The following is a 27,795-nucleotide window of genomic DNA, read 5'->3' as shown; positions in this document are numbered from 1 at the left end:
ATGAAGCCTCCATCAAACAATATTTGTTAAATCCTGGGGTTTCAGACAACAGTTAATCATCACATAAAACTAGCCCAAGGCATAGCCCTGAAGACATGCCTTTGACATTTATAATTTAGAGGCCTAAAGACCTTAAAGACATAGACACAGGAGTTTATCTGGGAGTACAAGATGACAAAAGCCTGAGGGTGTCTGGGTTGGTGGGTGGGGCAAGAGGTAGAAGTGGTTGGATTAATGACTTTACTAATCAGTCTCACTTAAACTACCATAATTTATTTTAGAAAGAAACTAAAACTGCCCTTTCATATTATTCTCCAAACTCCAATTTAAAGAAAAGAAAAAAGGAAAATATCAGCAGTTTGCCTATTAAACCCAGAGAGATTGGCACTAGATTGGTGTTTGTCAAGAGGTTGCTCTCTCTCAAGGCTACATACATATAACAACCTGAGAGAAGCTACACAGGCTAAAGTCAATGGAACCGGGTGTTCTTCCCTGTGCCCTCAAAAAATTCTGTTCAGTAGAGTGAGTTTACTGACTGGGTTCATTTCCATGACATCTGGGTACCTCAGTTACATCATCTGTAAAATGGGGAACTGAATAGTTACATGCTTCTTGTAATAATAAAGAAAAGGATCCCTTTCCTTCAGTTATTATGTGGATTAAACAGCCCTCAAGCACTGGGGCTAGCATTTAGTAAGCACCTACTGTGGGTCATTCTGTTGTGGATACTAAGATACTATGACAAAAGCAAAATAGTTCTTGAGTTTATTCAGGGAGTGAGAGATCTATCAATACACAATATATACATATACACACATATGTCTTTGTAGCTACACACACATATAAAACTGTATATATGTATAAAATTAGTATACAGATAGATACAAAATATATAGAACTGGATAACAATATTTTTGGAGGATTTGGATTGTATCTCCAAAATTGAAGTGGAAAATTTTAGTCAGTTAAGAGGGTTATTTTTTTTTTCTCTTTCTCCTCCAATAATTTTAAAAGAAGCCAGCTGTAAAAAAAATTATAATGGAAATTTACCTGAGAGCAAAGTAGCCTTTTGCTAATTTTAAGTTGTTTAACAAAGAAAAATATTTAGCTGAAAAAGAGATGTCTCAGAAGCTAATTCTCAGTAACATCTCTTAGGGGCATGTCATAACTTGGGCATCTCGGGGAAGCACCAAGAGCTCATTACATTTTTATTTACTTTGTTCTATTGTTTTTATTAAATTCTTCAGTTTTTCAAATGACTCCTCGTCTGTAAAATCCTCGTGAACCCTTCCCGCTCCAGGATCCTAGCCATAACCTTGCCCGAGAGTGCCTGATTGGCATATTTGATGGGATTGTTCATGATGGCTGTTCATCTCCAGATCTTTCTCTTGGTGGGTCAGTTCCGCTAGGCTGATGAAACACGGAGCTTCCCTTACATGTGGTGGCAGTTCCCTTACAGGATCCCAATACCCTTTTTCCTTTACCTTACCAATGCAAAACTACAGAGTTCTTCTGAACCCCTAAAACGCCCCACCCCCAGCCCAACTGAAAAGTGTCGGGAGCTGAGAGAGCGGAGCTGCTCTGTGTAATTCGATCTCCAGGGATCGAGGAGCCAGGATTTCTCAGGGACTCCTCCGCGGCCACTGGCCAGAGCTCAACTGAAGGCAGCTGCAGCTGCGGGCCCCCCTTTGCGGCCGTGGACTCCCGGTGTCACTGCTCCCATTCCCCCCTCGCCGGCCCCCTCCCCTCCCCCCTCCGCCCTCCTCCCCCTTCCTTCGGAAGCGCTGAGTAAGCCCGGGGCTGGGAGGGTAGGGACTAGGCGCTGCAGAAGCAGACAGAGTTGGGGGTATGTCCGGATCCAGCTACAAGTGCCCCGAAGCTGCAGCCGCCTCTGCGAGGTGAGGGGATCCCAAAGCTGGGCCGGGGTGGGAACTGAGGTGCTCCGCGGAGAGTCTGAAGGGATCGAGGGGCCATTTAGATGGGGATGGTGGCGGGCAGACAGAGGATTCTCAGGGATCACGTTCCCAGGTAGGACGCTATCCACAAAGAGATCTCTAAGCACCTTATTGGTCTGAGAAGAGGGAAAAGTGAATGCAACTTCTTCACTTCCTCCCCTGAGAAGGCATCAAGCTGAAGCTGGGCTGCTGCTCAGTTGGATGGAGGAAAAGGAAAGTCTTTCGAAGACTAGGTGGATCAGGTAACCTGTTGCGGGTGATGAGTGCGTGAGACATTTGAAGAAAGAGGGGGCCCTGGGCCTCGGAGGAGAGCTCAGGAGGGCTCAGGCAGGGTCAGTTTCCCAGGGTCGTTCCCCAGAGGGTTGGCCCACCGGCAGGCAGACGGAGAGGGTCCTGAGTTCCTGGTTCCGGATGCTAGACTGAGCTCTGTCGGGCTTCAGGGCTCCGCGGCAGTCCAGTAGCCAACTTGCGCTTCCCAGAAAGAAGCGCAGTCATTAGGTGGGTTGGACAGTCGGCTTCCTATTGACCTAGATTTCTGCCAGCACGGTATTGTATTCAAAAGGAAGAACCGGTGCCCGACTTCACTAGAAATCAGACCAAATAGGACTCTGCTAGCAGCTATTTTGAAGCCGGGAGAGGCAGGCAATCTTCTTGGCTGACACCTCTGGATTTTCATGGGGGCTCAAACGTCCCGATTTCCTGGGATTTCCAAATACAGATCTCATCTCCTCTAGGTTCTTTCTTTTAAACTTGTGTCTTTTTCACTAGAGGAAAAGAGTTACTTTTTGCTTATGATATGAGGTAATTAAATAATATTAAAATTGTTTTAAACTTTGAAAGGTTTCACGATTCCTTTCTTAAGCTTAATTCAAAGCACAGCAATTGCTCTAGAAAATTGCTTAAGAAAGTGATCTAAAATGTTTTCGTGTATTTCAGAAGGGACGGATATGTCACTAAGATGTTCCCAACTTGGAGACAAATGACATCATCACTCAGATCTCATAAAAGAGTACTTGGTCTCTCAATTGTTTCATGAATTTATCATATACTATTGTATACTATGGTATCTGCTTTTGTGTTTTAACCCTGTGATAGAATGTAAACTTCATGAAAGCGAAAACTACATCTTATTTAACGATTTCTCCTAGCACCTGGCATAGTACTTGTGCAAAGTTGACTTTTAACTTTTGTTGAATAAACTCGTCGTGCTTGGATGCATGAGTAATATTTGCAGTAGGTCAGGTAGGGCACACTGTTTCCTTAAGCACTGGGAGGAGTTTAAAATAATTTTTTTGGGGGGGAGATGGTGTTTTGCAATGATTTTCACAATTCTGAAATGTAAAAACAAACAAACAAAAAACAACCCCAACCCCCCCCCCAAAAAAAAAAAAAACACACAAAACTTTATAATTTGAGTTTACAAAGCTAGGTGGCGCAGTCGATAAAGTGCCCAGCCGGGAGTCAGGAGCACTAGTTTTTCTCTGTTCAAATCTGGCTTCAGACACACTATCCCTGGTAAGTCACTTAACCCTATTTTTTTCAGTTCCTCATTTGTAAAGTGAGCTGGAGAAAGAAATGGCAAGCCTCTCCATTAGCTTTGTCCAGAAAATCTCAAATGGGGTCCCGAAGAGTCAGACACCACATAACTTGACCAATTAAAATTTTATAAGATCTTTGGTTTAGAGCTGGAAGAGACTTTACAAGTCACTGAATCATTTTACAATTGAGTAAACAGAGATCCAGAGATTATTTCTCATTCAGTTACTTAACTAAGGGTAAAGAAAGGGAATAAATGCTATAGTCTGGGATTTGAACTTTCCTTGTGATGCTGAGTTTATCACTCTTCCTACCTTGCTAAGCTAGTACATTTCGGTAAAACGATTGTATTTTGAGTACAACGAATTAAAGGCTGAGAAGTGCCATATATGTACATAAATTAATGACTTCTCAGACATATTCAAATCAGATGCAGATTGAATATTACAATATAGGAAGATTAGTTTTTGAGTTAGCACTTTCTTAGAATGATAAGGATACCCATTTTCCTTTGCTATAATTTGTTTTTCCATAACAATAACAACAAAACTATCATGCCAGAAATAGCTTCGGAATGAGCAGCAGTCATTATTGACCACAGATTACTACCAATGGCTCCTCAATTTTTTGCCACTGCAAAAAGTTACCATAAGCATTTAAAACATATTTTCCCCTTTCCTTTGATATCCTTATTGCTTTCACTGGGTCAAAGGATATCTGAATATAGTTTAGGAACTTTTGGAGCACAGTTCCTAATTGCCTTATGAAAGGCTAATTCACAGCTCTACCAAATAGTGCATTATTGTGCCTGTTTTCCGACACTCTCCAATATTTATTATTTTCTTTTTTTTAATCACTTTTGCCAATCTGATAAGTGTTAGGTGAAACTTCAAACTTGCTTTAATTTCTCTGATTATTAGTGATTTGGAACATTTTTTTCATATGGCTAGAGGTAGGTTGGATTTCATCCTTTGAAAATTACTTGTTCATATCAATTAGGGAATGTTTTTAGTTGATTTAGAGCTAGTGGTAAGGTACCTGGAGGTCACCTAAACCACACCACTTATTTTTATGGATGAAGAAATTGAATTTCAAAGAGGAGAAGAGAATTTCCAGAAACCGCAGCTCATAAAGATAGAGATCTGGAAGGGACTTTAGACATCATTTAATCCAATCCCTCATTTTACAGATGGGAAAACAGATCCAGATAGACTGGCGATTTACTCCTAGTCTCAGTAAGTCTTAAAGTCACTTGTATCAGAGGTGGGAGAAAGACTTACAGAATTAGTTCCCTATCATTGTACAGTATTTCATTCTTTCTTTATGAAGGTTAAAACAGCACTAGTAATGATCTGCAACTACATGCATTGTAGTACTTAATTTGATCATTGGTGATTTTATGCAGTTCATGAAGAGTAAATGAAAGAACATTTTTTTGGGAATAGAACTAATTAGTAAGTCAGAATTAGCTAGTTAGGTAGGTAGAATTTAATGAAGTATAGGAGAAGTGTTGCTCTCTGCACATCATTCTGCCATGCTGGTTTTGTAGTGCCATTGGTCATTCGTATTAAAATTTGTTGGTTGGAAATGCCTAGACCATTAGTTTCAAAGATATTTTCCAGTTTATATTTGCCTTAGTTTCTGTATTTTCTTCTCTTTATCCCTTTAAATTTAGATCTAAGTTGTCACTATTGATATTGATGGATCTATTAGTAATTATTTTTATCAGTTGCCCCCAACTTTAGCATTATCTCAGTAACCTTTACTTAAAACTTCATGCTTCAAAAATGGCTTGGCATGCAAGCTGGGGTTTGTTTATTGCATCATTAAAAGAAAGGATTATCACAATGTACTTGGCTGTTTTTCAGTCACCTTCAGCCAAAAAGGGTATTTTGTCCATTCCAGTGGAATATTGGTGCATTCTTTATCTTCAGCTAAGCACTTTGTATTTATACTTAATATAAGCTTGAAGTCTAAGATCTTAGAACTTTAAGAAAACAATCTTTAGATAGCCAATATAGTCAAAACTTTATTTTTATTACTGTAGAAAGTAGGGTCCAAATCCTATTATAAAGAAGTTCTGAAAATATGCTAAGATCTGCCCAGTTCAGTGCTAATTGCAAGTTATATTGCATATAATTTATATATTTTAATTTTATATGCTTAAAACTTGTCCTTAAAAATAGTTTAGTTGTTTAATTTAGAAAACTAAATTTATTCATAAGAGAATGACTGATTAAAGCATATTGTCTTTTACTATAGTTTGCACCAAGGGAAATCATCTCTGTTGTGATGTCTGTTTAACATTCTGCATGATGGTGAAATGGTGAAAAATGGGAAAATCTTGGAAAATCACATAAAACTCTTAGAAATAATAATAATAATAATGAGAGTAACTGTTATTTATATTGTGTTTTAAAGTGTTTTATAAACACACATACATACATCCATATACACATATATTGTCTCATTTCATCTTCACAATGATTCCAGAGGAATAGATATATAATAGAATGATGGATAGATAGATACAGTAGGTATTATATCCATTTTACATGAAGAAACTGCGGCTGAGAGGATTTAAATAATTGCCCATGGTAACATAGATATTAAGAATTGTTTCTCTTAACTCCCAGGCTTTCTATTGCCTCATAATAAATTACTACCATCTGTTGAATCCTTCTTAAGAGATCACTTATTTAGTTGCCTAGGAATCCAGGAGAGAGGAACTTTTTCTCCCTTTATGCCTCTTCTTCATTGGGGATTCTTCTCACCATCCAGGATTATACTTAAATAAATAAATTGCTGCACCTACCCACATATTGGTGATAAAACTGTGGTAAAAAGATAAATGTGGCAGGTATGTATTGCAGTGGATACAACACTGGGCTTGAAGTTAGGAGGAATCATCTTCATGAATTCAAATCTGTTCTCAGATGTTTCCTAGCTATGTGACCCTGGGCAAGACACTTTCTTTATGTGGACATTCAAATAGTATTAAGTTTGCTGCAGTTTCCTCATCTGTAAATGAGCTGGAGAAGGAAATAGCAAACTACTCCTGTATCTCTGCCAACAAAACTGCAAATGGGGTGAAGAGTCAGTCATGACTAAAATGACTGAACAACAATAAAAGGAATAAAGACATCCATCTCTCCAGTTGTTAACTTTAACTACCTGTTATCTGTATTATATACTACTTCTTTACCACTCCTCCCTCAGATAGTATGTAGGCACAACTCTAACTACAGGGGCAGCTAGATGGTACAGTGGATAGAATTCTGGCCCTGAAGTCAGGAAGAACTGAGTTCAAATGTTACTTAGATACTTAATATTTCCTAGCTGTGTGACCCTGGGCAAATCACTTAACCCCAATTGCCTCAGCAAAAAAGAAATATAAATAAAAAACCCCTAACTACAAATCATGAATGTCCATATGATCTCATTCACATAGGTTAAAGTCACCGCCTTTATATTCTTTTGCATCAGCCATTCACCCCTCCAAAGCTCAGAAGACCAGAAGATATTATAGAATGTTTCCTGTATATGAAAGAGAGAAGAGAGCTTGATGTTTTTGAGTAGTTGTGCAGTATTAACAGTCACTATATTGAATGTATAGAAGACATGAACCCATAACTTTCAAATTTGATTCTGAAGAGCAGGATGTATTCTCAAATCAGCATGAAAAATTGTCATGTATGTGTTTATCATGTTGAATATTTCAACATTACAATTACCTTAGAATCTAATAGATTTTAAGTTCCTTCTAGATATGTTTAGGTGAGTTACTATTTTCTAACCCTGAACTATATTCACAAGACAGTTGAAGATAGGCTTACTTGTTTGTTGCACATAAACTCTGATTCCAATTGGTGTTTTTTATCAATCTTTATGGAGAGATAGGTGAACTTATTTGCCTGAGAAAATACACAGCTGCATGAGTAACCCCATTCCAGACCCGTTGAATCATTTGATTTAGTAATTTCATCTCTTTGAAGCTGTGGCTTCAAAAATAAACAGGCCAGAGGACATAACAGGAGTTTCTTTAAGAAAAAAAAAAAAAGGTAAAATCCTTTTAAAGGAAGAAGCCAATGACTTCTTCACTTTTCAAAGACAAGTCAATCAAGCAAATGAGTATCAGTTATCTTAGTAGCAGATGGTCAGAATGAAAGAAACCACTGGCACCATATTGAACAGAGGCTGAGGTCAAGATTAGGATGCATTAACTATAAGACTGTACTACTAAAGTTTAATTCAGGCTGATATCAAATTAGTTGAAAAGTGGGAAACTGGCCAATTAAGGGAGCTATTTGGGATATTATGGCTATTTGATTTTTCTAACTAATTTGACTGAATGGAGCTGTATAGACATAAACTAATCAGTTTACTGGGAAAAAATAAAATTAAATGAACTATTTGATTACATTATAGCCATTTGATATTTCTAACTAATTGGACTAAATGGAAGGCATAACTTTAATCAATTCAGCAGGGAAAAACCAAATAAACTAAGTGAATGTTTCCCCTACTCCCACCTTTCAGCTGATTATTATAATTAGCCTATGAAGCATTCAAATCTGCAAGCTTGGAAATGACTCATTGATTGAATAGATATTTGAAATTCAAATATCCAGTGGGATCTGGCACATACCTTCAACAAGTATTTGTTGAATGGAATTACAATGATGTCTGACTTTTTTACTTTTCACCTCCAATTATAGGAAAATGTGAAAAATTCAGCCAACTCATTGATTAAGGGAAGTCATACTTATATAATGTTAAAACATGCAATCTAGTCAAACCAACTAGAAGAGTCAGTTAATTTACATTTTGGTATAATTTCTATTACATGATCAATTGACATTTCATAAGTATAGTCTGTGTTAATCCAAACCAAATAACTTGATGTTTTTATTTTTTAATCTTTAACCATTTGGTTGTTTCATAGTGGTGTTTCCTTGTTCTTCATTTATTTTCTTTTATTGATAAATTCGTCAGTCTTTCTGCTTTGAAATCTTGACTCCTAGGATATTCCAAGATATTCCAACCATATTCATTCAACAGTACAAGCATTCAGAGCATCTTGATGATACAGTGGATAGAGTGAGAGGCCTGGAACCAGGAAGACTTTTCCCGAGTTAAAATCTGACTATGGACCCTTCTAACTATATGACCTGGGCAAGTCCCTTACCCCTGTTTGTCTTAGTTTCCTCATCTGTGAAATGAGTTGGAGGAGGAAATGGTAATCCACTTCAGTATCTTTGCCAAGAAAATCCTAAGGTCACAAAGAGTCAGACATGAAAAATGACTGAACAATAATAACAAAAAATACAATTATACAGTACTTCAGAAGAGTTTTTGCTTTCATATGGATGGGTGTTTCTCTACCATCAGTTATTATAACATCTCCATATCTCTATCATTTTTAACTTTATTGTCTTAGTGCATTCATTCATTCATTTGGTCAGGAAACATTAATAAAGTATTTACTACATGTTAAGGCACAGTCCTAGGCACTGTAGATACAAAAATGAGGAGTATTGACTTCAGGGCTTTTATATCATATTGGAAGAGGTTTAATATATAAAGAGATGAGGATATACATAATTTGAGAAGAGAAAGATCCCTAAGAACTAGTTTTGCATAGCGAAGAATTGGTTGTGGAACATGGTGCTGGGCTCAAATGGCAGAGGAAAGGAAACTAAGCATTCCAAGAGGCAGAAATGATGAGGAAATGAGGTCATTTCAGGGAGACAACTGTAAGAGGTATAGAGGTAGGCGATGCCATTTAGGAACAAGGCCAGTTTGACTAAAATCTAAAGTGTAGCAATTCATTTCCTGGTGCTTGGGCCTCTGCTAGCATACGCTTTAAAAAAAGGAAGAAATTTAAAATGTTTTTACTTAGTATTTGGCTGTCATATGGGAAAGAAATATGATTTAAATGGTATGCATATGGGACTGATAGACTCAATCTAAATGATTCATTTGGGTTTTTTTTTATGGGTTTCATGTCTGATTTTCATTTTTAAAAAAGCCAAATACATATACTGTTTCATTATTATTCCCTCTCATACTCTATGGCCCAGCCATAATTGCAGTTTCACTGTGTAGCTATCTGTGGAAGCCTCTCCATCTTTTCATGCATTTTTCCTTGCCTGGATTATTCTGTCTCTTCATTGCTGCCTTTGGAATCCCTAGCTCCTTTCAAGATATCTCAGGTGACCTTCCTACCCCCATGGGACCTTTCTGCATTCCCTTCAGTTACCAGAATTTTCTTTTCTACCAATATTCCTTATCTGTGTATATTTTGAATTCCCCCAATAGAATATCAGCTTCTTGAATAAAAGAGATTCTCTGTATTCTCAGTGCTCAGCCTTGTACATGGTAGGTGCTAAACAAGCATTTGTTGATTTTAATGATCTTTCACTTTTGATAGTTTAATAATCAAATCAGCTCAATCATAGGTAATTGGATTATGACCTTCAGTATTTCATCTGATTGACGAAGCATCTTTTTTACTTTGAATGTTGTTTAACTCTGATCAATTCGTATATAACTTCAGAAAAATACTCTCATGAACTATTTCCTTTAGTATTTTTTTCTCATCATATTTTGTTATTTTTCTACAAAATCAGTATTTTTTAAATGGCATATACTCCCATATTGTTTTAATTTCAAAATACACATTGTATCTATGGTTGATAGAGGTCATAATTGTTCTTAGTTATTACTGCACATTGAGATTTGATGAGAAATACTTTTCCCACACATTTTCTTTTTTTTCACAGATCTCAAAGGAGTTAGGGAGGGCACAGTCCAGGGCATGGAAACTAGCTGAGAAAAGTTTTCCATGAAGATTCTTTTCTAGAAATTCCATATCCAGCATGAAACAAAAGGACTATTTCTCTATGTAGCAGGGATAGTAATAATGAGAGATTTGAATAATGAGGATTCACTCAATCCAGTGAGTTTTGACATCATAATCAGAAAGCCTAAGGAAGTTCCCTTAGAACTCTCTGTTTCAGGAGCAGTTTTTTTTTTTTTTTTTTTTTTTGCTTCAAATCCACATAAAATCAGTTTTATTTTTTTCATGTAGAAAAAGCCCATCACCCATGCCTGGCTTATTAAATTGTTAGAGAATGTGAATGCCTTAGTCTATACTGAAGAGTTAATTTTCCAAATTTTCACTGCCATGAACTGCTTGCTGAACTGGCAAATATGGTCAGTGGGGTGATCTAGTAAGAGTGTGAATAGTGACCAAATAAATTCGTCTTTATGATTACAAAAACTCAGAATACTGATGATGGGCAGGGGTCTCATGCTTATATATGAAAAGTAACAAGTGACACCATGAGCTACGTCAGACTTAGTATGGCCTTATTTAACAGCAAAAGGATGCTCCGTATGATGGTCTTGGGTCTTACAAGTAATTTCTCTTCCATTCTACCTTCTACCCTGCTTTCATTATTTGGGTGATATGCTTCAACTTTTGTGTTAATTTCATTCAAGGCAAGAAAAAATAGAGAATAATAAAGACAGATGATATTGAGCTGAGAGTTTCTACATGTAGGACTGTCAAGACCACATTTATGTGGTACAACTCAAAGCTTTAACTAGTAGTCTTTTCACCTGGGACAAAAGTAGTTAAGTGAGGAATGGAGTGGGGCTGGGAAGTAGAGAAGGCAGTGGTTCAGAGAAGAGTTCCCCAAAGATGGGGGAGACTGAGGAGAGAATGGCAGTACAGGGTTCAGAAGATGATGAGGTTGTAAGCCTCATATTTCTGTTGAAGGTTAAAGGGAAGCAGACCGAGGAGAAGGGAACTGTATAGATAGGATTCTGAAGGGGTGGAGGATAAGAGCTGGGCTGAAGAGAAGGGTGATGCAGGTAGGTAGTTGTCTCACAGTGGGAGGGAGTCTCCTGGGAATGGAAAGTTTCCCCTAAAAAGATTCCTCCTTCAAATTAGTGTTCTAGGGCAAAGCTCTAGTTCTTTTGTCTTAATTATGGCTTTGTTAAAATGCAATTGGTGATAATATTATATTCCCTCTCCTCACATTTTGGGAAAAGGAGTGGTTTCATGTATGATGGAAAGAGTGATGAATTAAGAATCAGAGGACCTGTGTTCAAATCTGTTTGACCCTGGGAAAATCACTTACCCTGTCTGGGATTCAGTTTAAAATGATTAAAATGAAAAAGTTGGACCAAATGACAAAGAAAGGGCTTTCCAAATATATGATCCTTCATGTAGCTGAAGATTTAAATTAATTGAAATAATCAAATTGATCATATGCCATGGCTATTCCATATAGAAGTGATACCCAGAAGATCTCAAGTACAAGCTATCATAGTTTTATTTGATACAGAAATCAGTATCTACCTTACAGATGCTAACTGTTAAATATTTTGACTGGAGTATTACAGAAGAGTAGCTAACCATCTCTAATTATATTTGACAGTTCTTGCTTAAGATGTTATTTGACAAAACAACAACTCTGTAGCCAGAATCAGCAAGATTTTAATTGGGATTGTGGGAAGTAAAAAATTATTTTCATGAAGTTTCTTTTTGTTTTTCCCATGGAAGAGTGTGATACTAGCCTCTCTGAGCTGCTGAAGATCATCAAGCTTCCAGCTGTTGCTTTGTGACAATCCATGTGGGTGGTGTGGGTCATGAGAGAGGTGCAGAAGACTTCAGTTTGGCACAGTGCAGTGTCATCAGCCTCTCAAGTTAACTGTGTCATAGAAGACCAGCAATGTTTTCCATTTTCTGAGCCGATTATCCCATTATCTCATTTCCTCTTTGAATCTTGGATTTGAGTATGCACACTAGACGTGTATTATTATTGTTAATTCCTCCTGAAATAAGTTTATTGAACTTCATATATGCAAGAAAGAAATTGTCCATAAAGGGATTTACTTCCTCCCATGACCTTGATCTCCCATTGTAGTATCAGGCTCTGGCCAACTAAAATAGGTGATAGGAAAACTCCATTCAAACATCTCTGCTTGAATAAGTCTGACATGACATTTTCTCTAACAAGACAGGAAGGAGAGAATTAGTGCAAAGTAGAATCAAAGAACCACAAAATTTCAAAGTTGGAAGAACAAGAATCAGGGAGTGAATGAAAAGCAGTTATAATATGTGTCAGACACATCATCTAAAATCACTCTATTTTATTCTGGAAAATATAGAATCAGAATTTTAAAGTCATACATGACTTCATAGATCTCTGGGGAGGGGAAGGCCAAGGCAGGAAATAACTGATCACCATGTGCTCTTAAACCACAAAGCCAATATAACACTTTACTATGTTTAGAAGTGGAATAATGAAGTTTCTACTTTACACACCATCCATTGCTGGTGCTGGAATATGGGAAGGATTGACATCTGTTTTGAAATATATCTTCATTTATTTTAACCATCAAGAATGAGGTTTCTGTTTTCCAGGAACCAATAATTCTACATAACAATTTCTAATCCCTCTTCAATTCCAATGATGACAACAGGCACCCTGAAAATATAATAGAGAGATAGGGATATAATTCAAGCCCATATGAATTATTTTAATTGCTATGTCTTTTGTCAAGTTGTTAATTTCATTGAACTGGAAGGTGTGGATCATTTATGTTTTTCCCACTACTAGATTGGAAACTCCAAGAGGAAAAGAACTTGTCAAATTGGTTTAGTGGGTAAACAATTGATTTTTTTGTTGTAATGTCCAAAGAATATAGATAAGTTTCTTGATTCCAGGTGGTGGAAAATCCATGATCCAGAGAGAGTGAGTATTGGAATTTTGGAAACTTGTTATTGTTGGTTTTCCTCCTGGTGTAATGAAGAAACAATACATGTGGGTTAATTATAGGGGTGTTCAAATGTTGTTTTCCACATTAAAATAGGAGCTTCTTGAGGACAGGGGCTAATTTTTTCCAACTTCTATTTTTTTTATTTAAAATTTTTAAAAATTAATTAATTAGTTAACTTTTCCCCAGTTACATTCAAAACAATTTTTTAAGATTCTTGAGTTCTAGGTTCTCTCCCTTATTTTTACCCACAGTTAAGAAACCGCATGTGAAGTTATACAAAACATTTATTTTGCATAGAAGTCAAGTTGTTATAGAAAAGATAGATTTCCCACCCTAATAAAAATAAGAATTCTCTAGAAAATTTAAATTAAAAAAAGAGAGATAGAGAAATAGAGAATGCTTCAATCTGTATTCAGGCACAATAAGTTCTTTCTCTGGATATGGATAGTATTTTTCATCCTTCAGAGTAGTTGTGGATGATTGTACTGCTGAGAAAAGTGAAGTCATTCACGGCTGGTCATCCTGGAACATTGCTATTACTTTGTATGCAGTATATTTCACTTTGTTCATGGAGGACTTTCCAGGTTGTTTTTTTTTTTTTTTTTTCTTAACTGAGAGCATCCTACTTATCATTTCTCAGAGAATGATAATATTTGATAATATTCCATCACAAATACATACCACACTTTATTGAGCTATTCCCCAATTGATGGGCATACAATCAATTCCTAAATTTTTTTTGTCCTGAGAAGAGAGCTGCTATGAATTTTTTTTTGGTACAAAAAGATCATTTTCCTTTTTTTTTTCTGCTTCTGAATCTCTTTTGGTATTCATGCCTAATAGTGATGTTAGAACAAAGAATATTCATGCATTTGTAGCTCTTTTGGCACAGATCATATCTTTTCATCATTTTTATCAATTAGGGCATGATTCTTATTTTTTTAAATAAATTTGACTCAGTTCCCTCTATGTTTGGGATATGAGGCTTATCAAAGAAACTTGCAAATACTATTGCTAATTGTATTTCCCTCCCATTTATTCTCTCTCTTCTGTCACCCTGTCCCTCCTCAGAATTGTTTTGCTACTGACCACTTCCTTCCCCAATACACTCTCTCTTTTATCGACTTCTCTCCCTTCCCATATCCTATTCCATTCCTATTTTCCTGCAGGGTAAGGATAGATTTCTATACCCTTATTAAGTACGTATGTTATTTCCTATTTGAGACAATTCTGATAAGAGTAAGATTCGCTTATTCACCCTATCCTCCCTCTCTCCCCTCCAGAATAAAAGCTTTTTTCTTGCCTCTTTTTTAATGGCAGATCATTTGCACCATTCCACTTCTCCCTTTCCTTTTTTTCCAATACATTCCTCTTTCACCCCTTAATTTCATTACTTTTTTTAAAAAAAGATATTATCCTTTCATAATCACCTCACAGCCATGTCCTTTGTCTATATATACTTCTGTCTATATATATATATATATATTTGCTATAATAATAAAGTTCTAATGAGTTAGAAGTATCATCCTCCCACATAGGAATGTAAAGAGATAAACCTTATTAGAGTCTCTTATGATATCACTTTTCTGATTACCTCCTTATGCTTCTCTAGGGTCTTATATTTGAAAACCAAATTTTCCATTTAGCTTTAGTCTTTTAAGCAAAAAATGCTTGAAAATCCTCTCTTTCATTGAATAACCACATTCTCTTCTGAAGAATGATACTCAGTTTTGTTGGGTAGGTGATTTTTGGTTTCAATCCTATCTCAACTGCTCTCCAGAATATCATATTCCAAGCCCTCCAGTCCTTTAATTTAGAAGCTTCTAAATGTTGTGTTATTCTGACTATAGCTTCACTATACTTGAATAGTTTCTTTCTGGATGCTTGCAAAATTTTCTCCTTGACCTGGGAATTCTGAAATTTGGCTATAATATTCCTGGAAGTTTCCATTTTGGGATCTCTTTCAGGAGGTGATTGGTGGATTCTTTCAATTTCTATTTTACCTTCTGGTTCCAGAATATGAGGATAATTTTCTTTGACAGTTTCTTGGAAGATGATGTCCAGGCTCTTATTTCGATTATGACTTTCAAGTAGACCAATCATTTTAAAATTGTCTCTCCTGGATCTATTTTCCAGATCAGTTGCTTTTCCAATGACATATTTCACATTCTCCGCCCTCCCCCCCCCATTATTTTTTTTTTTTGGTTTTGCTTTATTGTATCTTGATTTCTCATAAAGTCATTAGATTCTCATAAAGTCATTTGCTCAATTCTATTTTTTAAGAAATTGCTTTCCTCAGTGAGTTTTTGTATTTCCTTTCCCAAATGGCCAATTTTTTCTTTTTAAAGCATTCTTCTGCTCATTAATTTTTTTGTATTTCCCTAATTTTTCCTCTCTTTCTCTTACTTGATTTTCAAAGTCCCTTTTGAGCTCTTCCATGACCTGAGCCAAATTCTTATTTTTCTTGGAAGCTTTGGATATAGGAGCTTTGACTTTGTTGTCATCTTCTGAATGTGTATTTTGATCTTTCTTATCACCATAATAACTTTTTTTTTTTTTTTTTTTTTTTTGGACTTTGAAAATTAGATAGGATTTATTTATTTTTATTTTTATTTTTATTTTTTTTTATTTTTTTATTTTTTTAGTTAATAGCCTTTTATTTACAGGATATATACATGGGTAACTTTACAGCATTAACAATTGCCAAACCTCTTGTTCCAATTTTTCACCTCTTACCCCCCCCACCCCCTCCCCTAAATGGCAGGATGACCAGTAGATGTTAAATATATTAAAATATAACTTAGATACACAATAAGTATACATGACCAAAACATTATTTTGCTGTACAAAAAGAATCAGACTCTGAATTATTGTACAATTAGCTTGTGAAGGAAATCAAAAATGCAGGTGTGCATAAATATAGGGATTGGGAATTCAATGTAATGGTTTTTAGTCATCTCCCAGAGTTCTTTTTCTGGGTATAGCTAGTTCAGTTCATTACTGCTCCATTAGAAATGATTTGGTTGATCTCGTTGCTGAGGATGGCCTGATCCATCAGAACTGGTCATCATCTAGTATTGTTGTTGAAGTATATAATGATCTCCTGGTCCTGCTCATTTCACTCAGCATCAGTTCGTGTAAGTCACCATAATAACTTTCAAGGATCAGCAACTTTTGTCAGTCTATTACTCAGCTTTTAACTCTTTGTTAAAGTAAGGCTCTGTTTTCAGGGTGGAGAATGCATTGTCTCAAGCTTTAAGGGTTTTGTGCAGCTGTTTTCTGAAATCCTTCTAGGTCTAACCCCAAACACTCTTTTCTGCCCTGGAGCTGTTAGGTGTGTCGTCGGCCCTGTAGCAGTAAAATCCAGTGTGCTGGCTTGGGTTGGGCCTCTGCAGACCTAGGCTGTTCTGAGATTGCATACCAGAGTCCCACCCCATTGCCACAGATTTTTTCCTCTATCTTCCAGGTCCTCTTTGTGTCTTGGAGCTGAGAGGTCCAGAAGCCTCCAGCACAGCTGTTGACTCAGAGATAGGGCCAGGGCTAGGGTTGGATCTTGGGCTGCACTGGCACACCCTGAAACAGGACTGCACGTTGAACTCCCACTCTCTTGTCACAGATCTTTTCTGCTGAGTCTTTAAATCACCTTTAGTTGGAAAATGATCTACTCTGTCTTTTTGGGTATCTTGATGCTCTAAAATTTTTTAAGAGTTGTTATTTAAAGGAAGTTGGAGCAGTATGAGGAAAAAATTGGTTAAGTTGTCTTTACTCTGCCAAATTGGCTTTGTCCCACCGAGGTTTGTTTTTTTTTTTTTTTTAACTTAAATACAAAATAAGGGGGGAAATTACCCCGTGCACAGCAGAACATAAGTGAGGATTCAAAATATAAAGCAATATATTTCTATTTCAAGAAAGCTTATATGATAAATACTACACATTGTGCTCAGTTGTCCATCTTTGCTTTTTTGTAGGTTTTCTTTTGTCATCTGCTATGCTCTTTTTACTTAATTTTTATTTCCACCTCCCCCAAGAAGTTACAATTAAGTGTGTGTGTGTGTGTGTGTGTGTGTGTGTGTGTGTGTTTGGCTGCCTGATCTTGCACTTTTGGTAGCAAATGATGACTAACTGAAAATAATTTTTCTCTTGACAAATATATAATCTATAGTTGAGAATTTAATTAACTCGTTTAAGTTCACATAGAATAAGGGGCAGGAAGCCAATATGGCAGAAAAAGACAGGGTCTTATTTGAGCTCTCCCAAATTTTCCTCCAAACAATTGAATTCTGCAGGAGAACCAAAAAAAGGTTCGGGTGAAATAGTTTTCCAATCCAAGACAACTTAAAAAGTTGAAAGTAAAGATCTATCTTACTGGGGTGTGAATAGTCCAGTGCAGGCCATACCAGCACATATCACACCCCAGCAAATCAGCAGTAGTCCTGGGGAGTGGCTGAATTAGCAGCAGTAGTGACTTCTGAAACTCTCAGCCCACAGTTGGTAATGAGGTGCAGGGAACTTTTTACTGGCGTAAAGAGCAGGATTCTGTTGCACTGCCCATACATGATTTCAGGTCGCACTCCCAAGGTAAGGAAGAACAAAGAATAGAATGGGAACTTTAATCACAATTCAAGGGTGGAAAAGAATGCTTATGGTCATTCACAGACTAAAGCACAGGCCAAAAGAGCATTCTGAATTTAGATCATAAGAACTGAAAACTTACAGATCCCAAAACTAGCTCCAAGAACAGCAGCAAGAAAGGTCCAAAGTTTGGAATATTGCTCCCTCCATTCAAAGAGCAGAGTCAGATTTTAAAATAAAGTCAAATTAAGAAACTTGAAAGTTAAAAAAATAAGTTAAAAATGAACAGACAACAACAAAAAAGAAACTGACCATAGAAGTTATTCTGGTGTCAGGGAAGATCAAAACATGAACTCAGAAGAAAATAAAATCAAATCAGCTACATGTAAAACCTCAAAGAAAAATGTGAATATGTCTAAAGACCAAAAGCAAAGCAAAACAAACAAAAACATAAAATCCCAAACTAAACAAACCTGAAATCCAAAGATTCCTGGAAAAGCTCAAAAAGTATTTTAAAAGCTACATAAGAGAAATAGAAGAAAAAATGGGGGAAAGAAATGAGTGATGCAAGAAAGTAATGAAAAAAGAGCCAACATTTTGGTAAAGGAGGTCCAAAACTGAGTGAGAAAAATAATACTTGAAAAAACAGTTTTAAAAAGGTATTAAAAATTCACTAAAGAGAACTCCTTAAGAAGTAGAATTAGCCAGATAAAAAATGCTATAGAAAAATTTGCTAAATAGAACTTCTTAAAAAGTAGTATTAGCCAAATGGCAAAAAAAGATGTACAAAAATTCACTGAATAAACTAACTTTAAAAAAGTAGGATTGGTCAAGTCAAAAAGGAGGAATAAAAATTAAATAAAGAAAATAATTCCTTAAAAATAAAAATGGCCAATTGGAAGCTAATGACTGAATGAGACATCAAGAAAAAACAAAGTAAATGAATGAAAAAGTAGAAGAAAATGTGAAATACCTTTTTGGAAGAATACCTAATGTAGAAAATAGAACAAGGAGAAATAACTTAAAAATTATTGGACTTCCTGAAAGCATGATCAAAAGGAATAACTATGTATCATCTTTCAAGAGTTGGAAAGACATCAATCACCTTCTGAAAGAGAACCCAAAATGAAAACTCTCAAGAATACTAGAACCAAATTCTAAATCTACCAAGTTAAGGACAAAATATTGCAAACATTCAGATAGAAACATTTTCAATCAGGATAACCCAAGATTCTGCATTAAAGAATTGGAGGAATTGGAATATGATTGCTCTGATGGGCAAAAGAGCTTGAATTACAATCAAGAATCACCTACCCAACAAAATTGAGTATAATCCTTTAGGGAAAAAATAACTGTTTAATTAAATTGATGGCAGACCAGAACTGAATAGAACATTTACCTCTAAAATATAAGAATCAATAGAAGCATAAAAAAAGTAAAGAGAAAAGAAAAATAATAAGGGATTCAATAAGAACTATATAATTTTAAGGCACTTAGAAGGAGTATGTATAGATAGAGGGCATGGATATAGACAGAATACATAGGTATAGACTATGTTGGAATGATATTCCCCAAAAAAGGAGTAAGAAAAAGGATTGCATTTGGAAAGAAAGGAATGGAGAGCTCTGTAAATTACAAAGGAGGGGAAAATGGAGGGAGGTGAGAAATGTTTGATCCTTATTCTCATTGGAAATGATTCAGAATAAATAAAACATACATACTCCATTGGGTAGAGAGATCTCTTGACTTAAAAGGCAGTAGGGGAGTGGGATGAGAGAATGGAGGACCAGATAGAAAGGAGTGCATTTTGGGGAGGTGGTAGTCAGAAGCAAAACACTCTTAAGAAGAGACATGGTGGAGAGAGGGAGACGAGGACAGAGGTAGAGAGAGACAAAGAGACAGAGATAAAGATATGGATACAGAGGAACAGAGAAACTGAGGCAGTTTAAGAAACAAATAAAAAAGAATGAGAGACATACAGAGACAGACAGATGGATAGAGACAGAGACAAAGAGTCACACAGAGAGAGATACAGATAAAGAGAGAGACATAGAGTGAGAGACAGATAGAAAGAGACAGAGATAGTGACAGAGACAGAGTGACAGAGACAGAAAGAGAGAGACAAATAAAGAGAAAGATAGAGACAGAGAGATAGACAGAGATACAGAAAGACAGACACACAGAAAGATATAAAGAGAGAGACATAGAGAGACAGAGAAAGAAAGAGAGAGAGACAAAGAGACAGGGACTGAGAAGGCCAGGGAAGGAGATACAGAGAGAGAAACAGACAGAGACAGAGACAAATAAAAACAGAGAGAGAGAGACAACAAGAAAGAGACACACACACACACACACACACACACACAGAGACAGAGAGAGAGAACTGCATCTAGACTTGGAAAAAACTGAGGCTTGAATTTTGGCTCATCTTGAAACCTTGCACAAGTCATTTTAATAGTCCTCGGATTAGATGATCTCCAAGGTCTCTTAGCTCTAACTTTCAATTTATATTTCCTTCTCATAGATGTAATTTTCCAGAGACCTTGTTTTCAAAGGATTTCAGAAGGTGATCTTTTACCTATGGGGTGGAGATTCAGCTTATTCCTTTCCCTGTAAATGGAACTGGAAAAACAGGGCATGCTGTGTGTGGGGCAATTAGTCCGGGCACTTCATTTGATTGCCACAAGCATCTCCAATAATAATTCAAAAAAGAAGTAAAGGAGAGGCTTAAGGGGAAGTGAGAGGGAAAATGACAAGAACATTATGATCTCACTTATTTCTCCCCAAGGCAAATCCTGCCTCTTCAATCCCTTGTTCTTTGTTTCAGACATGAGTTTAGGTTATAGTTATGGCAACCATATGTCCTGAATTTTGTGGAACAGTCTTGATAGTAAGACTTGCACACTCATAGAACACACAGTCCCTAGTATTTAGCACGTCTTATGCCTCGTACATTATTGTGAGAAGGCTTTGTAAAAAGAATATGTGTAATTGTTAGTCCAAGCATCCTATTTTGGTTTCTGTAAAATATATATTCATTGTTCTTAAAAAGAAAAAAAAAAGAGTGATACACTATTGCTTTAGAATAAAATATAAATTTCTGTGTTTACTTTTTAAAATCCTTCAAAAGTTGGCTTCAGTTCTATTTTTCTAGTTTCATTTTATATTACTCCCTTTCCCACATCTTTTATTCAGCCAAATTATCTTTCTCTGTGTACTTTATTCACAAAATTTCATGTTCCATCTCTTTATCTTTTCATCGGTCATCATCTGTGCTGGGAATACATTCCCTACATTATATCTTTCCCATAGAATCTCTTTCTTCATGACATACTTTAAATATTATTATTTACATAAGATATTCTTAATATGCTTTAAAATTTTATTTTGGCAACTATATTTCAGTATAATCGATTTCCTTTGTAATCCTATGTACTCTAATGCATTAAAAACATTATTCTGAAATGTCTGTAAGTTTCACCAGGTTTGTCTAAAGAGTGTATGAAATAATTTTTTTTAAAGAACCTCTGGTCTACATGGTCCCTTTCAAGGGTTAGTGCCTTTCCCCCCAAACTGTTTGTAATTTGCCATCACTGTATTTATTTGTATTTATTCTCTGTATGTCTATTCTGTATATACTTAAACTCAATTGTTTCATATTAAAATGTATGCTCTCTGCAAGTAGGAATTTTTTCATTCTTTGTAATTATTTCTAGTGCTTAACATAGTGTCTGTCACATAGTAGTAGGTGTTTAATAAATACTAATTAATTGATTATAATTATAATGAATCAAATTGGTTTGAGTAGTCTTTATTAGAAAAGCACCCTTGATTTCTGTCTGATATAGGCATTCCTTTTGATCACCAGAGATTCCCTCAAAAGTCTATTGAGATAGTTCCATAAAATCTTATTACATGATTGAGTGAGGGCTTTGAATTTTATAAACAAGAACATTGTCAATAATTTACTTGGGCAATATCATTAAGTAGAGTTTTTAATTTCAAATGTTGACAGATATAATTTACAAAATAATACTAGATTATTTTGATTGGGGATATAGTTCTTTAGTGCCTTATTTGATAGGAGCTGTCCACAGAAGTTCTCATCAGAATCTCACTGTGAGCTAAGAAACCATTTCTCAACTCTCAAAATAATTATGATATTATTGGAGAATAATGTAACCTTCATTGTCATCTTCTTTGTGAGTAACCAGGGAAATACTGTTGACATATTGGTCTCTCTGATATCTATATCTATATCTATCTATATACATATATTCTCCAAATTACTGCTGCTTTAATAAAATATGTCAGTGGATTGACATTTGATTGCTTAACTAGTCATGGTCTCTATGACCAAATCAGTTAATCTATGTAAAAGGCTCAAATTGCTATATAAACATTAGCTTTTTTATCTCATTATTCCTTTATTTTTTTCATAATTATAACTTTTTATTGACAGAACCCATGCCTGGGTAATTTTTTACAACATTATCCCTTGCACTCACTTCTGTTCCTACTCTTTCCCTCCCTCTCTCCACCCCCTCCCCCGAATGGCAAGCAATTCTATACATGTTAAATATGTCACAGTATATCCTAGATACAATATATGTGTGCAGAACCGAACAGTTCTGTTGCACAGGAAGAATTGGATTCAGAAGGTAAAAATAACCCAGGAAGAAAAACAAAAATGCAAACAGTTTACACTCACTTCCCAGTGTTCTTTCTTTGGGTGTAGCTGCTTCTGTCCATCACTGATCAATTGAAACTGAGTTAGATCTCTTTGTTGAAGAAATCCACTTCCATCAGAATACATCCTCATACAGTATCGTTGTTGAAATATATAATGATCTCCTGGTTCTGCTCATTTCATTTAGCACGAGTTCATGTAAGTCTCACCAATCCTCTCTGTATTCATCCTGCTGGTCATTTCATACAGAACAATAATATTCCATAACATTCATATACCACAATTTACCCAACCATTCTCCAATTGATGGGCATCCATTCAGTTTCTAGTATCTAGCCACTATAAACAGGGATACCACAAACATTTTGGCACATACAGGTCCCTTTCCCTTCTTTAGTATCTCTTTGGGATATAAGCCCAGTAGAAACACTGCTGGATCAAAGGGTATGCACAGTTTGATAGCTTTTTGAGCATAGTTCCAAATTGCTCTCCAGAATGGCTGGATGTATTCACAATTCCACCAACAATGTATTAGTGTCCCTGTTTTCCCACATCCCCTCCAACATTCCACATTATCTTTCCCTGTCATTCTAGCCAATCTGACAGGTGTGTAGTGGTATCTCAGAGTTCAAACATTAGCTTTTATTCATCTCACTTGACCATTCTAATTCTTGTGACATCTCTACCTGTAGTGATTATTTCATACTGAAATTTTAGAATTGTAGACCACAAAAGCTAGGTGAACCCGCTCATTTTACAGAAAGAGAAAAGCAAAGTTATGTGATATGCCCAAAGTCATAAAGTTGGTGACAGAAGTTGGTTTCAAATTCTGGCTCCATGTATTTGTCCATTACTTTATTAAGATTTCATTCATTACTCTACTTTAATCTCACCATCAAAGTTATAGCATCCAACTTCTGCATGTAGCCAAAATCTACAGAGAATTCTGTTTTGAACTGATTTATAGTTGATCAGTAAAATAATGCATGGAGTAATCCAAACCTAAACACACTGTTTAATCAAGGCTGTCATTCCTTGGTTTTCTAATGTTAATGACTACTCACATCACTTGCTAACATGTGGTTTGAATCTTGGAGGTTTGTTTTCATGATGAAGATAAGCTAGCATGTGCACTTTCCTTACTTTCCCAATGGATAGGGGGATTCTGGTAAGCTTTGGCCTTTGGGGAGGTGCTACTTTTGGATCAGAGTCATCAGAAAGCTAATCTTATTTCATCACAAGGACATTGCTCTTTATAACTTAAAAGTTGTGTCCTAACTATTTACTGCCTATTATTCCTCTTTCAGGATAATCAGCAAGAAGTAAATGACTCCATTAGTGCTTCTATAAAAAATGTATATTGATGGGCAATTTTCTCATGATGAGACACTGAGACCATTTGTGGAGGACTAGATGCATGATTCTCACTCTGAATCTTCAAGGCTCATCTCTATTATTGTTCAAATTCTTTTTAAAGTGTTTACAATATCCCGATTCTTATCTCTGGATACAATATGGATCAGATTTAGACACATCACAAAGATAATGATGACGTTTCCTGGAGATAGGTGGTGACAAAGGAAACTGGGAATAACTGCTCTTTTTAAAAGTTCAATTTTATTTGTTTACTTATTACCTTTACTTGATCTTTTTATAAGCCAAATTGAGGGTATTCCTGAAATGTCACTTTCTGGTTTGCTTCCTCAGCTGTGCTTTTCTGCTTCTGTGTTCAATACTAACATTTTATAGAATTTGCAGCAGAGAGGAGATGAGAGGGACATTTTAAAATGGGTGAGAACCTGAGGAAAGTCAAAGAGGCAAAAATAAATAAGATATTTTTATGTGGATAGTGAATATTTTTTTTGGGGGGGTAATACCATTTAGAGCAGTATCTTTGAGCCTGACTGCCTGAAAAAGTGTCTCTAGTTTCTGAGAGAATTAATATACTCTGCAACTTCTGTCCTAGGCTGTTTTGACTAATGACTGAACATTCAGTCAGCCAGTTCATTATATCTACTGGTTCTATATCCTTAGACCAGATCATGCTTCATATCTCATCCAGCTGCTCATCTAGAACATCTGACCATATTGTGCATACTTTTCTCTCTTCCCTTTCCATCTTTTACTATGGGCTCAGCAATCAAACCAGTACTGCCATACTACTCATGGAAATTGTCAATATGCTGGGCTCAATTCAACTCATTTTCCTTGTGACTCCCTAGACACTGCTTTCCTGGACCACCATTTCCATTTATGTGTTGTATCCTTCTATTACTGATTAGAATGTAAGCTCCTTTTGTATATTGGTTGGATTACATGGTTGCTGATATAACCTCCAATTTGTAGTTATGATATTCTGGTGACAAGACTATTTCATTTTTGTACTAGTATCATCAGTACTTAGCATAGTTCCTGGTAGATAGTATTTAATAAATGTTTTTTTAAATGAATTCATTATATTAATTTCATTAATTCATACATTCATTGACTCATTTTGGTTTAAGTGGCATATTTGTGTAGAGAATTAATGGGAGATAAGATTAGAAAATTGATTTGGGATCCATCTTTCTGAGTCTTTAATGTTAGATTAAATTATTTGTATGTTATTCTATAGATAAAATGGAGTTATAAGAAAATTTCTGAGGAAAGGTATATCTTGATAAAAGTGGTATTTTATAAAGATTAATGTGATAGTGATATATATTTTCAAATTCCACAGAATGATATGGTTATGATGGTGACATTTTTATAACAGCTTTTATAACATAATATAGCTTTTATAACATATAATAGCTTTTATTACTGATACCACATCAAATCTGTAATTGAGGATGGATATAGTAGATTCTTATTATTATAATACATTGTATATAATTTTATTGCTAATATAATATAAACACAGTATAAATTCTGAGTAGGTGACTGCACAGCAGTGGTGAGTAGTGGGGAAGTTAATGAGTAATTGTCTACTATATAAAAGACAGTTTCTGCTCTCCAAGGAGCTCACTTTGGAATTGTGGAGACAACATGCAAATAACTATGCAAAGCAAGGTGTAAATAGGATAAATTGGAAATGATCAACAGATTAATCAGCTACAATTAAGAGGGATTGAGAAAGGCTTCCAATTGGGGGTAGCATTTTAGCTGAGACTTGAAGGAAGTCAGGAAAGTAAGGAGACAGGTACTAGACCATCTAGTGTTAAAATCAAATAGAAATGGGGTCCCTAAACCATTCACCAAGATCTCTGTCGGCTGAATATTGTCTTAGAAAACCACACTTGTTCATGTATTTCTTTTTTTTTTAATTATTATTTATATGGCTTTTTATTTACAAGATATATGCATGGGTAATTTTTTTCAGCATTGACAATTGCCAAATCCTTTACTCCAATTTTCCTTCATCCCCCCACTCCTCCCCCAGATGGCAAGTAGACCAATGTTAAATATGTTAACGTATATGTTAAATACAGTATATATATACATGTCTATACAGTTATTTTGCAGCACAAGAAGAATCGGACTTGGAAATAATGTACAATTAACCTGTGAAGGAAATCAAAAATGCAAGCAGACAGAAAGAGAGGGATTGGAAATGTTATGTAGTGGTTCACACTCATTTCCCAGAGTTTTTTCGCTGGGTATAGCTGATTCTATTCTCATGTATTTTTTTTTTAAAATCTAAACATAAAAATCAGCTAGGAACTACATTTTAATCTGCTTCAGGCCATACTCAGGAGTGTTATAGGCTGCATTTGATCCACAAGTACCATGTTCAACATCTTGGTATGAGATTGTAAACTCCATAAACATAAGAGCTTATTTTATCTAAACACTATATCTTTCCTCAGTGCCTATTATGTGGGATAATGACCAATAACCCAAAATAATTCAAATATAAATTTCTCAGAGCTAGAGCAGAAAGCAGTTTATTCAATTCCTGCAAGAAAACGGCGTTGTTTCCACTAGCATAGTCTAGTGGAGTAAGGCAAAGCACAGGGAACAGAGCAGGCTTTTAATTTCCTGAAACAACTTCTTGGGCCCCAGCTGTCCCTGATTTAGCACCAGAGTTTACAGTCTGTCACAGGAATCCACTCTACCCTCAGGGTACAAGAATAGGGGGACTATAGATTACAAAGCAGTTTGTGTAAGATTAAGCAAGGGTACAAGCAAGGGAGTTTTTCCTGGAACTGTAGCCTGAAACTATAGCAGGGGTCAGTTTTCAGAGAAAGCTTCATGTCCATCCCAGTTAATCCTCTTTTTTGTGTTCAAAAACGGACTTCTCACACCAATTCTGATACAATTTTTCAAATTCTACATCTATCTCACCTTTGGGATTTTCCCTATCTTCTTGATTCATGGGCTCCCATCCCTGATTTCCCATTAATTGGATGATATAGAAATTACAGGATATGAATTTCCACCTCTCAATACCTAGTCAGTCCCTGCTCCCAAGGAGCTTATATTCTTTTGGGAGAAAATAAATTCTACCTTTAATTATTCCTTGATATCCTTGTGAGTTTCAGTTTTCTAACTTGAATTTCATTTTTCCAATTTAATTTCTATAACTGTGGAAAACAAATGCCCATCCATTTCTCATAATCTCCCCTTTTTTCTTTTAAATAATTTGGTTCCCACATCCTTTTCTAATGCCTCACATTTAACTAAATTTTTACATCCTACTTCATAAAAGTCTATTAACTCCTGCATAGATATCCTTACACAGAGTAATTAATCACTGAATTCTCTGCTAATTCTTTTGATAGGGCTATACTAGGATTGAAACTTCCCAATTGTAACACTTCCTCCTCTTCCTACCAGTAACCTTTCCCTGGGTCATTCTATTTTCTCATGCCATTCTTCCAGCTGCATCTATTTTGCTATTTCCTTCATTGCTTCTCTGGAGTAGTTTATCCAATAATATTTACTCTTCAGAATAGGAATGATCCAAATCCAGAACTAGATTTCTAGCCTTGAATTAATTCATCAGTAAATCTCTTTGCCTTAACTCTTCTTGATTCAGTCTTTCTTACTTCAATCTAATTTACTTACTTACTGCCAAGGAAAAGTAATAGCTAATTGGATTGGTGCACAGGTGCCCATTCAGTTCCTGGACAAAACAAGTTTGAGACTTCTGCCTCCACAATACCACCAAGGTTTGTTTGGGTATGCTCATCCGAGAAACTGCCAGAGCTCTTTCAGTTATATCCCAGACTTGGGTACATGTCACTATAGTCCCTACTGTTTTGG

General features: G+C 35.8%; 1 protein-coding gene across 2 annotated transcripts in view; it reads left to right on the top strand.

Moving 5' to 3' along the window:
• Positions 1-1,627: 1,627 nt before the first annotated feature.
• The window catches only part of SLC16A12 (solute carrier family 16 member 12), a 117,115-nt gene continuing 90,947 nt past the window's right edge, over positions 1,628-27,795 (top strand). The window contains exon 1 of one of the 2 annotated variants that reach the window (XM_031956017.1): positions 1,628-1,898. The gene's annotated coding sequence lies outside the window, so the exon portion shown is untranslated. Of the gene's footprint in view, positions 1,899-1,935; positions 2,198-27,795 lie in introns of those variants that run through there. The other variant, XM_023495322.2, reaches the window with a different exon arrangement.

This window comes from Sarcophilus harrisii, chromosome 2, assembly GCF_902635505.1.
Source record: "Sarcophilus harrisii chromosome 2, mSarHar1.11, whole genome shotgun sequence".
NCBI lineage: Eukaryota > Metazoa > Chordata > Mammalia > Dasyuromorphia > Dasyuridae > Sarcophilus > Sarcophilus harrisii.
This window is presented reverse-complemented; position numbering and strand designations above follow the sequence as displayed.